Below are 11,951 nucleotides of genomic sequence, written 5' to 3'. Positions count from 1 at the left end.
GAATTACTGCTGTGGCAGGTTTGTGACTTTCCAGCTGGCGCAAAAAAAATTAGTGCACAGGAGGCGACGTGCATTTTGTGCCAGAAGGTGCTCCACCGAGAGAAGACTGGTCAGTATGCATCGAAACAGCATGGTGAGTGCAGAGGTACAAAAGTAGAAAGCAGTAGAAAGAAACCCAACTCAAAGAAAATGCTGCATCACAAAGAGGGTGAATATAATGACAAGATGCATAATTTTGGGGTACACTGCAGATGCTGTCATAAAGTTGTGGCCTATAGTGAAGTTAACTGAAGAATATTTATAAGAACAATGGAACAGAATCTGCAAACAGACAGAACATAAACACTTTAGTTTCACTTTACTTGATTGTCCTTTTGTTAACTTTAGTACATCATCACTGAGACCACTCAGTTTACCTAGATTAGACATAAGAATCAATTTCTTTTCACTTTGCTGATGAAATAAAATCTGGAAATACTGTTGGCGAAAGCCAGAAAAAGGACCAAATCCTATTTAAATCTGTGGGAAATACGAGGACTCACAGAGGCCTACCCTCGTGGACTGGAGAAAGGTGCACTGACTAAGGTAATGTAGAATAGTGTCACAATTGGAACCCCCTAATTAAGTATTTATGGTCTGACATGTCACATGATGGGCACCATTACAATTTTATATTGTGTGGGTTATCAGCTGGGTACATGCAGCTAGTCGCTGGGATCAGTTTGAAATTTACTCTTAGATAATGGCATGCCAATGCAATAGCTATGCTCCACCATCTGACTCAACATGAACCATGCTTACCTTTACTATCCAATGTTGTCATTATCCTTTTGTATTCTACAGGACTTCTCTTCAGCAAGGGACCTATATGTCACTCCTTCTGAGCAGTTTAGCCCTGCACCAAAGATGGGCAATGCCAGAAGAACACAGATGCGCCGTCCATTTGTGAACACTATAATTTTTCAGTTTAAAAAAAAATATTTTTAAAGCTGTTCGAGTCCTCCATACAATGCATTTGTCAAGCATAGGCAATGAATACCTAACTTGTGAGTCAGTGAACTGCTAAAGAAGCTATTTGAATTTGCTAATTGGACTGTTGTCTTCCTTTAATGACATGCAAGGTGATCATGGGCTTGGTGGATGCAGATCTCGCTTCTGGGATTTTTCATTTGGTACCGCTGAAAGTTATCATGCCAGCCTCCTTTCATTAAAAACATAACAAAAGTTACTGCACAACCTCAGGGTAATTAACCCTATCAAACCATCATCATCATTATGTTTATTTCTGAAAATACAAATTACCATGAAACATACCATAAATACATTGATTAAAATTAATATAACATAGTTAAAATATAAACACTAAAACAATTCATTAGATCAATCAAAATGAAACAGGTACAACGTCCTCAATAAACTTCCACCTGTGCTAAGCATTATTCAAACGATTTGCTCAATGTAGAAACAATATAATCAGTCGTATTAGATTTGAGGATATATGGGGCAAACAAATTCCCAATTTTGATGTTGGCAAATGGAGTAATCTCTGTTGGCCCAGCGGAGGACTTTTACCTCCTCCAGGCTAAGACTACACTGCCTGCCACATTTATAAATGAACACCAAGCTGGCATCCTTTATAAAGCATTGGAATAAACCACTGTCAATGCATTTTGCTGGCACCAAACAGTTCAAATTTTTTAATTAAAAATAAAAAAATCCCAATACTGAATTTTCTTTTTGAAAATAAAAAATTAAATGCTCCCCTCACCATGGTGGTTTGCTCCCATGGTGAGAGGAGTATTTAGCAGATTTCAATGTCCCTTACCACCAGGTTTTTTCTGGCGTTGACCGGCAGTGAAAACGAAATTCCCCCCATCTAAACCGGTTGATTAGAATGACAGGTCAGCTTCTGACTGCCCTTACTCTGCAGGGCCGTCAGAGGGAAGCAATCACGGCAGAGATGGAGTAGTCTACCCCATACCCTCCCGCATATAAATTTGGAATTCTTGGTGGTAAAGATACTCTGACACAGTTGTGACAAAGTATCCTTATCACCGAGAATTACATTGGGCCCTAAATTTTGCCTAACGTGTAGTAAATACTGCTCACACATAGTTACTTCTTATAAGCTTTTTATTCAAATGAAGGCCCCAGAAGTATGCAGAGAGCAGTAACAAGCTCCTATCTCCAGCTCCATACAACTGTTTCTGACCTACAATCTAACATGGCATCACGATACCCTGTAGGGCAAGTTATGACACATGCAGTTAAGGATGGGCACAGGGACAATATGATTGCAATTGCAAGTCTTATCATATACACCACGACATAAAGCCCATGTTGTTACATACTGGGCATATCCATATATGCCTCATATATTGATAAGATGAGCAGAAAAACATAAAATGTTCATCCATTTCTGGTGCTACACCACTCATTGGGCATATAGTGGAATTCCCATTGTCCTGTCCCATTTGCAGGTGAAGCTATTCACAGGTAAGGCCCTCAATCTAATTAGGATTTCTGATCGCCGCTGCAGTGGTCAGGAGAACACCGCCAAGCTAGCAGCATCCCGACCTTTGTATTACATTTACCCTTCCGGCTGGTGCCACGGCGGCAACATGCTTCAGTTTCTAGTGAACCTGCAGCACATGCCGCTGCTGTGGTATTGCCACTTGCACATTAGTGCACCCTGTACCATGTACCATGTTGTGCTGGGCACACAGTGCACACATGACAGTGCAATAAGAGCAGGACACAGCATGTGCCCCTATGCACTGTGCCAAATGGGCAAAATCTCCCTGGGTCTCTGTTTGGGAACCATTCCCTGCCTTTCTGCCAACCTTTTCATGGCAGGGTCGCCATAAAGGCAGGTTGTGATTGTGATGGTGGTGCCAGCATTGGCACCACCTACCATGCCGCTGCTTTCAGCACCGCCACCGTGGTGGTGGTCCAACTCCCATGGTCATAATCGGGCTGTCGGACTGCCAAGCAGGCGGAGTTGGACCTCCAGCACAAGTATGGCAGTCTTCGGACCGCGGTCCTTGTATTCAGGTCTTAAATCTGATATAAGTTTCTTGCAAAAGATGGAAAAGTTATTTAAAACAACACTCAAATTTAGGAAAAGCCTTGATATCAAAAAATTTGTTTAGCAGCCCACAATTATTTGAAGATAATTGCCAGCTCTTAAAAACATTCATCCCATCCCATCACTAGATTTTAGTTGAGCAACATTAGATCTATTGATAAGGCTGCAGTTTTCCCATAAATCTTTTAGCCTAGTTTACAGAGCCAGGTTTGAATATGTTTTAGCAATGGGGTATTGCAAGCTTGGTCCTAGGATAAAGGCTCCCTAAGGCTAATTCTGTAAAATTCAGGGGCATATTCTCAAGGAGCTATCGCTGAGTTAATGGCACTTTAGCGCACCCAAAGTCACGATAAATCTTTCACCCCATTCACAAGTCAGTGCAAACTGCCGATACCACCAGTTTTCCTGCGATAGCATCCTCAAAAATATTGCCACGTAGGCCCTTGGCAACTATCGCAAATGAGATGCAGAGTAGGCATTCTCAAGCAAAAAGCCGCAACAACACCACTCCACAACATTCACAACGACCAGCCAGATCGGCGATAAGATCACAAAACATGCGATAAGGTGCTATAGCAGCAAGAAATTAACACCTGCTCCGACCTGGTGCAAAGTCGGGCGACAACCGGCAACATAAAAGGGAGCCCCGACCACAGCCACACCTGAAGAACAACAGACGCCAAGGACCCACTGATCATGCAGCTCGGAGCCCCAACAGGGCCACAACACCCCCGCCACCACACACAGGACCACCACCCCTTCGGACCAACAATGAGGCAGCGCGGACAAAGACAGCGGACCCCCAGGAAATGCATCAGCCTCACAGACCCAACACCTGACAATGACATTGTTCACTACAGGCTCAAAAGGACAACCATCCTACGCATCCCGGCCAATCATTGCCCAACAGGCTGTTGGCACCAACACAGCGGACAACCAACATCCCACCCCACAAAAAACTGCTGGCTGTGCTGCACCTGTTGGCCACTAGTACCTCACAACCAACACCCGCCAGAGTCAGAGGAGTCTCACAGCCAGCCACATCCAAGTCCCTCACACCTTTCCTGGATGCCATCATCAGCCTGGTACCCCAGTACCTATACGTCCACCACAATGCGCATGAACCGCTGGAGACCAAGCAAGGACCGTACGCCATAGCTGGATGTAAGCACGTGTTGGGGCAATCAACGGCACACATGTCCTACTTTTGCCCCCTGCCGACACAGCACACAAGTACTGCAACAGAAAGCACTCGCCTCCCATCAATGTGCAGGCAACATCTGAACACCGTTGAATCGCCACCAACATCGTCGCCAACTACCCAGGCAGTGTGCATGAGACCTACATCTTCCAACAGTCCTACATCAACCAGCGCTTCCAGAATGGCACCAATGGAAATGCACAGCCCATTGGCAAGTACCAAATAAACACCCCACACACCTCAACTCCACAACCTTGCAACTCACAACTCTGGCAATGCACACTTCACAAATTCACATGCAACATGCCAAACAAGATGCCCACCCACCAGACACAACAGCACAACTCACCATGATTACCTGGGCTAGCTGTGAACATGAGTCATCAACGTCATGGCACCCCAGCCACACAATAGCGGAATGTGGGGAGAGGTGCGAACCAGGCATGTGTGAAGGAGGCAAGTGACCCATGAATGGGAAAGTACATAATGCCAAGTGTGGTGGAGATGTGCTGGACAGACTGCAGTATGCAGAACACACCCATATCCATGGCGACATACACCGCTGGTGTATGAAGTGTAGTGGACCGTGGATGCAACCATGTCACCCCAGCCAGTGGGGGAGTTTGTGAAAATGTAGCCTGTTACATCCCCCCATAAGTGTGTTCATAGTGGGCTGGCCCCACGTATGCCAGGCCAGCGTAGTGGTGTGAATAAAAAAAGCACGTAGCCCTGGGTGTGGTTCTCTTCTGGAATGCCCAACATCTCTGCCAGGGCGGCGCCTCTCACCCCACCACAAGGTCGACGCCTTCGTCGTGAGCAGAGTTGCCTGCGCTCATGCTGTACCCCCGGCCGCTGGACCTCGAACCCGTCAGGACTGCTCCTACGCAGCCAGGGCACACTGCTCACCTGCCGACACCGGCATGTGTCAAAGAGGGCCCACCAGGTGCCGGCACAAGCTCCAATCTCGAGGCCCGCAACCTTGGCAGCCTCAGACCACCACGGCCTCCGCCACACAGGCTCGCTTTACTCCTTTCTCGTTGATGTACTCTATTACTGCCTCCGGCCTACACTATGGTCAAGTAGGTCACACATTTGGAACTGAGTCTTGATTATGCAATGGCAGAGTACACACGTCATGGCTGAGTCATATCTGTGTTCTCCCTTCTATGTGGGGCCACCAACTCTGTGCATAGCATTCGAACGACAGCTGTCTGTGGTCCCTTGCAGACTACTGCCTTCGGCCTGAGTCCGAGTAAGTCACATTTGCCTGAAACCCTGGTCAGCACTCGAGGTGCCACTGACTCATAGCACCATGACTCATGGACCATTTCTGATTGGGTTGTGTGCTGTGGGGAGTTCACTCAGCAATGTCACCTCAGGCAGTGTGGGGGACCTCGGATGAGTAAAGGAATATGATGCATGTGTAACACACCCCACTGCAGTTGCATCAGGTATTTACCGAAGGGACACAATCCTAGACATTTTCTTCACATGAGCGAGCTCAGCTCTAGTGCCCCAACATCGGTGCACTGCAACTCACGGGCACATCTGTTTGCATGTTTGTTGACCTCTGTACTTGCTCCGGCTACCAACATGATGCTCCGCAGTAGTCTCTGTAATGCTGGTGTTTACTGTTTTCGTTTCCATAGTGTTCACTTTTCAAGTTGTTGCCAGCACCAGCAACTCAGTGCGGGCTGGCTTACACTCACCCCACACACATCCAGCACAGGTGTCACTGTACATGTGTCCCTGCCAATAAAGGAGCCGGGTGCTCATTCCACAAACTATCTCAGTGTGTCCGTGATGTATGCATGTAGGCCTACAACATTACATTGTGCTGTGTACAGCGTGCACAACGATGTTACCTTTGGCAGTGGGTAAGACCTTGGAAATACAACTTCGTCGTCAACCGCTCAATGTGTGGGAGGAGTGGACTGGGCCGTCGTGCGGAGGTCCAGCGTGGGGGTGTGTATGATGATTCCTGGGCTCTGGGCGTGGTTAATTGCAGGAAGTATGCATGTGTCTCTGTCGAGGTGTGGGTCTCATTTGTGGGGTGTAGGTGGTCCCTGGTGGGACTTGAACACACACGTGTGTGATCTCGTTCGGCTTCCATGTGCTCTGACCCCACCCGCAACTGTTGGGCCACCTCCTTTTGGCATTCCGACAAAATAACGATGGATTAAACTAACCCCGGGCGTAGTACTCCGCTTCACCCACGGAGTGTACGTAGTGCTGCCTGCTTCGCGGTTTACAAAGTAGGCGTAGCAGGCAGCGCTACGCACACGCCAGGGCGAAGCAGACCTGCCTGCTGCCCGCCGCCCGCCTCCCGCCTCCCGCCTCCCGCCCGCCCTCCTTTTCAAATAGGGTAAACTTTGACAAAAAAATAAAATAAAATGCCTTACCTGCAGCGCGGCATCCCGGGGCTCCCTCTTCCTTGTTGATGAAAACTTCTTTTCGCGAGAAATACGCATGCGCGGGCATCCGCTCATTCGCATTTGTGAAAAGAAGTTTTCAACGAGGAAGAGGGAGCCCCGGGACGCCGCGCTGCAGGTAAGGCATTTTATTTTATTTTTTTATCATAGTTTATCTTATTTTAAAAGGAGGGCGGGAGGCGGGCGGCACGTAGGGGGGCTACGCGGAACGCGCGAGTGTGCGTAGATTTTGCCACACTACACGATGCTCCACGTAGCCCCACTATGCCCACTACGCCCAGGGTTAGATTAAACCCAGATCTGTGACTGGGGGTGAATGTTTTGCCAATGTGCAACATTCCGTCCATCATCTTGTGTGTTTTGCTGTTTGCCCTATGTGGGAAGGGTATGCCCAGTCATGGGTCCTGTGCTCACTACGCCACTGGAGTCAAGCTATCCTGGCTGAAGAGGGGTGAAACCCCGAAACCGGTCCTAGGATGCTTGATTCTGGTCCAGGGAAGACATGGCTTGGCAGTTCGGGCTGGACTGTTCCCATGAGGCACAGGGTCAAGACTGATTTGCAGATGGCCATGTCTGAGCTGGGGTGGCGTGGTGAGCAAAATAACGATGGATTAAACCCAGATTTGTGACTGGGGGTGAATGTTTTGCCAATGTGCAACATTCCGTCCATCATCTTGTGTGTTTTGCGTGGGAATTGCATGCCTGTCGCTGGTTGTCGCTGATTTTTGTATCGCGGTCGGCCTCATCGCTACTTTTTTTGCGTTGGTGTTTTGCATTTTTGCAGCATCACGTTGTGTTTAACGCGGTTATTTGACGCGTTATAAGACTATGACTATCACATGGTGCCGCCAGGTTGAGAATGCTACGTTGACACAGCATTGTTTTCCTGCGATAGACTGTGATATGCACTAAGCTAAATTTTGCGATGGCTATCACACGTTCTTGAGAATATCTGTCTCGGCTTCTTGTGTATGTCAAATCCTGACGCCGTAAAGCACTGGTTTCACTGTGACTAGGTGGGTAATTCTCTTTAAATCTATATCTATAAAAAGAGATAGGAGCAGGTTCCTGTCAGGCAAATTAATTACGGATCTTACCAATCTGTTTTATGCTTGAGCTAAATTCTTTGTGTTATGTGAACCCAATAACTTAGCCCCATGCATTGCTGCATTTTGCACTATCATCCTATATACCTGTAGCACAGGAGTTACCATTATTAACCTTGTAGGTTTCTATACACGCAATATTGCTAAAGCTTTAAGCTGGATAATCAAACTGCGCTTCTCTATTTGAAGACCCCAAGAAAATTATCAACCATCTTGATTCCCAGATACTCAAAGTTGATACACTCAAGAACTTCATCTCCCACAGTCAGTCTGGTCTAACGGTCATTATGGGCTTTCAGCACCATGTATTTGGTTTTCTTGGTGTTTAACTCAGGACTCCTATGTTTGCAGAACTCTATGAATCTATTAAGTAGTATTTATAGGGCCGTGGATGTATTTGATGAGAGCAGAGAGTCATCAGCAAATTAGAGGATTTGATGGCATCTAATGTCGGAATCATTCTTGCAGTCCAGCAAATAGGCAATTACATCATTCACGTACAGAAAGAACAATGTTTGCACTAGTGAGCAGCCTTGGAGTACTCCTCTTTTTATGGGGCTATGCTCAGTCATTTCCCTCTTCACCCCCTAGCATACCTGGACATAAGTATCTTCATGCAGTCTACTCAATATTGACACTATATTTTCAGGGTCTTGAGATCAACAAAGGCCACATCTAACTTTTCTTCGCAAATGGGCACAAACTTATAATAAATTAAGGTAAAGCGAAATATTTTATCTACTGTGCTGATCATTGTGTTAATCCTTCTTGGAGAGAGAACAGGATCTGATGTACTTCCATCCATTTCTACATCTTCTCAATAACATGTCTAGCAAAGATCTTTTGCAGATTATCTATCTGACTAGGATCATCCCCATTCACCTTTGTGTAAATGCCTTCAAGGAGCCCCCTTCAGGTATTGGGAATAGTAGCTCCAAAAGTTATAGCACTAGATAGGTTCTACACATTATTCATCAGTAAGTATCTTATCTGGCACAGGATCCTTCCCTTCATTCAGCATTTCGATCGCCTTCAGGGCATCAGAGAGTGAGAACATCGAAAATTCACAGTACTCAGCTTAACAACAGAGTGCTGCTGGACTATAGTCAGGTTTTGATTTTCTGTCTGAGATGGAGGAGAGTAAAGACTGGTAAAGTGCTGAACCCAACTCGGTGGATGTGTAGTATGAACCACACTAGTGGTAGTATGTTAAATCCCATGAACTAGAATATGGCAAAAGGTTTTGCCATCTTTTTGCTTTGCATTATGCAGAAGATCTTGCCAATTCTCACCCTCCTGCAATTTTCTAGTGTTCACTTGTAAAATATCCTTATATCTCGTACATTTGATTGCATGTGGGTTTTAACTGCATTTAGAAGAATACTTTTAGCCATTCTACCTTCTTTGTTCCAAGGGGTGGTTATGTGTTGTATTTAAGGATTACGGAATTATTCCCTATAAAATAATCTTCTCAAGTTATTAAAGAGCAATTTATGTACTTCAATATTAGGAATATCAGTTGCAACTATTTTGGTATGTGACCTAAAACCTAAACTAAAACCAGCAGCGCTATACAGTCTAGCCAATAGCGCAGCATTAGTCTTGATATTTAGCCACATGACTGACCTAACGCTGTTTGCTACTGCGGTCATGAGGACATTAGTTCTATTCAATTAACCCAGGTTAAGGAACACAATGTCCTTTAAAGTTAGGACCAAAAGGCTACTATCTAAGTGGGAGATTACGCACATGTCATCCAATAATAACCACAGTTTAAGATGCTAAATAATTAATTGATCTTGCTTTTACTATTATTATCTCTTTTAAAATACTATTCTCCCATTCTATCAGATTTGGTATGCCGATATACCCAGGTTAAGTCATTGAAGCTAACTGAAGGATTGCATTAAAACACCTATTTAATGTCTTTTTCGTCCAAGATATGGATATCCCAGAATTTATCCTCTGATCTGTTAGGGAGCACATATACTCCAGGGGTTCATATGTCACATTAAAAACACTTACACTGTCATCTGTTGTTTATTGTCCAGAATCCCAAGAGTAGGGTAATCTTTATTTTTTGGCATGGAACAATTGTACACATTAAATATTTTTATTGCAAATCCTCCAGAAAAATCAATTGCTACTGGAAGGATATTGGTGGAGTCTATGTGTAAATGCCTTATTTTACAATCAATGGAGTTCTTGATCAAAATCAATACACCAGCTGGTGAGGGACCCACTTTTATGGCAAAACCTCTAAACTGAATGAGGAATATCCACTCCTGAATTCTGGTGTAATTGCCCAGGTATCCTGTAGCAAACAGATATCATATTGATCTATAAAAACTCCTCCACCCATGTTAGTCTGTTTGGACATAATGCCGGTAATGTTCCATAAAAGTAAACAGAGCAGAAAATCACCTAATTGTTTCCCTTGCAGTCAAGAATAAATGGGCTACCAAATGTATTGTCATCCCAGATTAATTGCTGTTGCGTTTGCTTTACTGCACTGTTCATACAAAAAAGAGTAAGGCTGTCAATCTATCGCAGATAAGAAAAAGGGGTGTGAATCAGGTACAGTAATGCATTCTGCTGGCTGACTTTCAATCAGAGCTGTGTGTGTGGATAAAATAGAGCATTATGCATAAATTGAATGCATGAATTATTTATTTTGGCAGGACTAAGTCAGGTCCGTTGGTATAAGGGGATAAGACCTTCAACTAGAGTCCTGTTTGCAAGGTATCAAGTAACATTGTACGCTAATGAAGTCAGATCTTATTATCAAATAACACTGCTGTATAAACCTGATCCAGTGAATCATCTTATTCTTAAGTGATTCAGTATCCTCCTTTGTTAAGGTGTAAGTTTAGGTACCTTTGTCATGAATACCCACCACCCTTTTCTTGGCACTTTGCCATTTTAGCATTATTGTGATTGTTGCTATTCAACTCTTTGTAGTTAGAACTTGTTCTTGTAGTGGTAAGTCATTCACAGAAAAAATGTTTGAATACAGCTAGGTATCTGCTAATAAAGTTGGGGGCCTTCGTGGATTGTGCTTTTTTAGCTGCACTAATTATGAATAATTACTCGAGTTCGGGAGTGGCAATTCGGTCACTTAAATTGATCCTCCCCCTCTTCCCTTGTCACATCTCTGTGCATAGGTTCTATAGGACCTGTCAGCCTTAGGGTGATATTTCCCTAAACATTTTGACTTCACTCCTCCTATTATTTGCTGACCCCGTTTTTGTTGGCCTTAGGGCTATGTGCACTTTACCACTGCTAACAAGTGCTAAAATGCTTTTGCTCACCCCAAAACATGTAAGAAATGGTGTATTCTCCAATCAGCACATTTAATTTACTTGCACGTCCCTAGTAAAGTGGTACCCCATGCCTGTAAATTAAATGCTGTGAGTAGCCTGCAGCACTAATTGTGCCACCCCTAAAGTAGCCCTGTAAAACATGTCTCAGGCCTACGATTACAGCCTGTGTGTGCAGATTTAAACTGCCATTTTGCCAAGAACAAACCTTCCTTTTTAATTTACAGTTTTAATTTTAATTTTAATTACAATTCTGAGATGAGGTGAGGTCCTGGTTTGGAGATGCAACGCGCAGTGGTGGTTCGGAGAAGCTGCGAAGCTGCGAGGCTGCATGACGAATCCTCAAAATGGGATCTTGCAATGCTCCGTAACCAGGATTTAGGGTGCTCTTGTTTAGGGGGCCCAACTTGGAGACTCCCACCTTGGTCAACCTGAACGTATGACTTTCTTCCGAGTCTGGCATGACAAGATAAACACAGTGGGTGCTTTTTGCTTTTTTGCGTAATTTTCATTTGCACATCGGATTTTGTCATTTTTGTCCTAAATGATGTAGTACTTTTACACTATCTTTCTAAATTTGTGTGGGATTTGTCTTGTGTTGTGTTTTACTTCATTACTGTTCTGAAGTGCTGCATAAATACTATATACGTTGCCTCTAAGTTAAGCCTGACTGCTCTGTGCCAAGCTACCAGAGGGTTGAATTCATGTTAATTTAGCTTTTGTGTGAGTCTTCACCGTGACAAAGATTGGGGTTGCTGCTTGAGTAGGGTTTCACCACCTCAAATAGTAACCCAGTTTTGTACA

This window comes from Triturus cristatus, chromosome 8, assembly GCF_964204655.1.
Source record: "Triturus cristatus chromosome 8, aTriCri1.1, whole genome shotgun sequence".
Lineage (NCBI taxonomy): Eukaryota > Metazoa > Chordata > Amphibia > Caudata > Salamandridae > Triturus > Triturus cristatus.
This window is presented reverse-complemented; position numbering follows the sequence as displayed.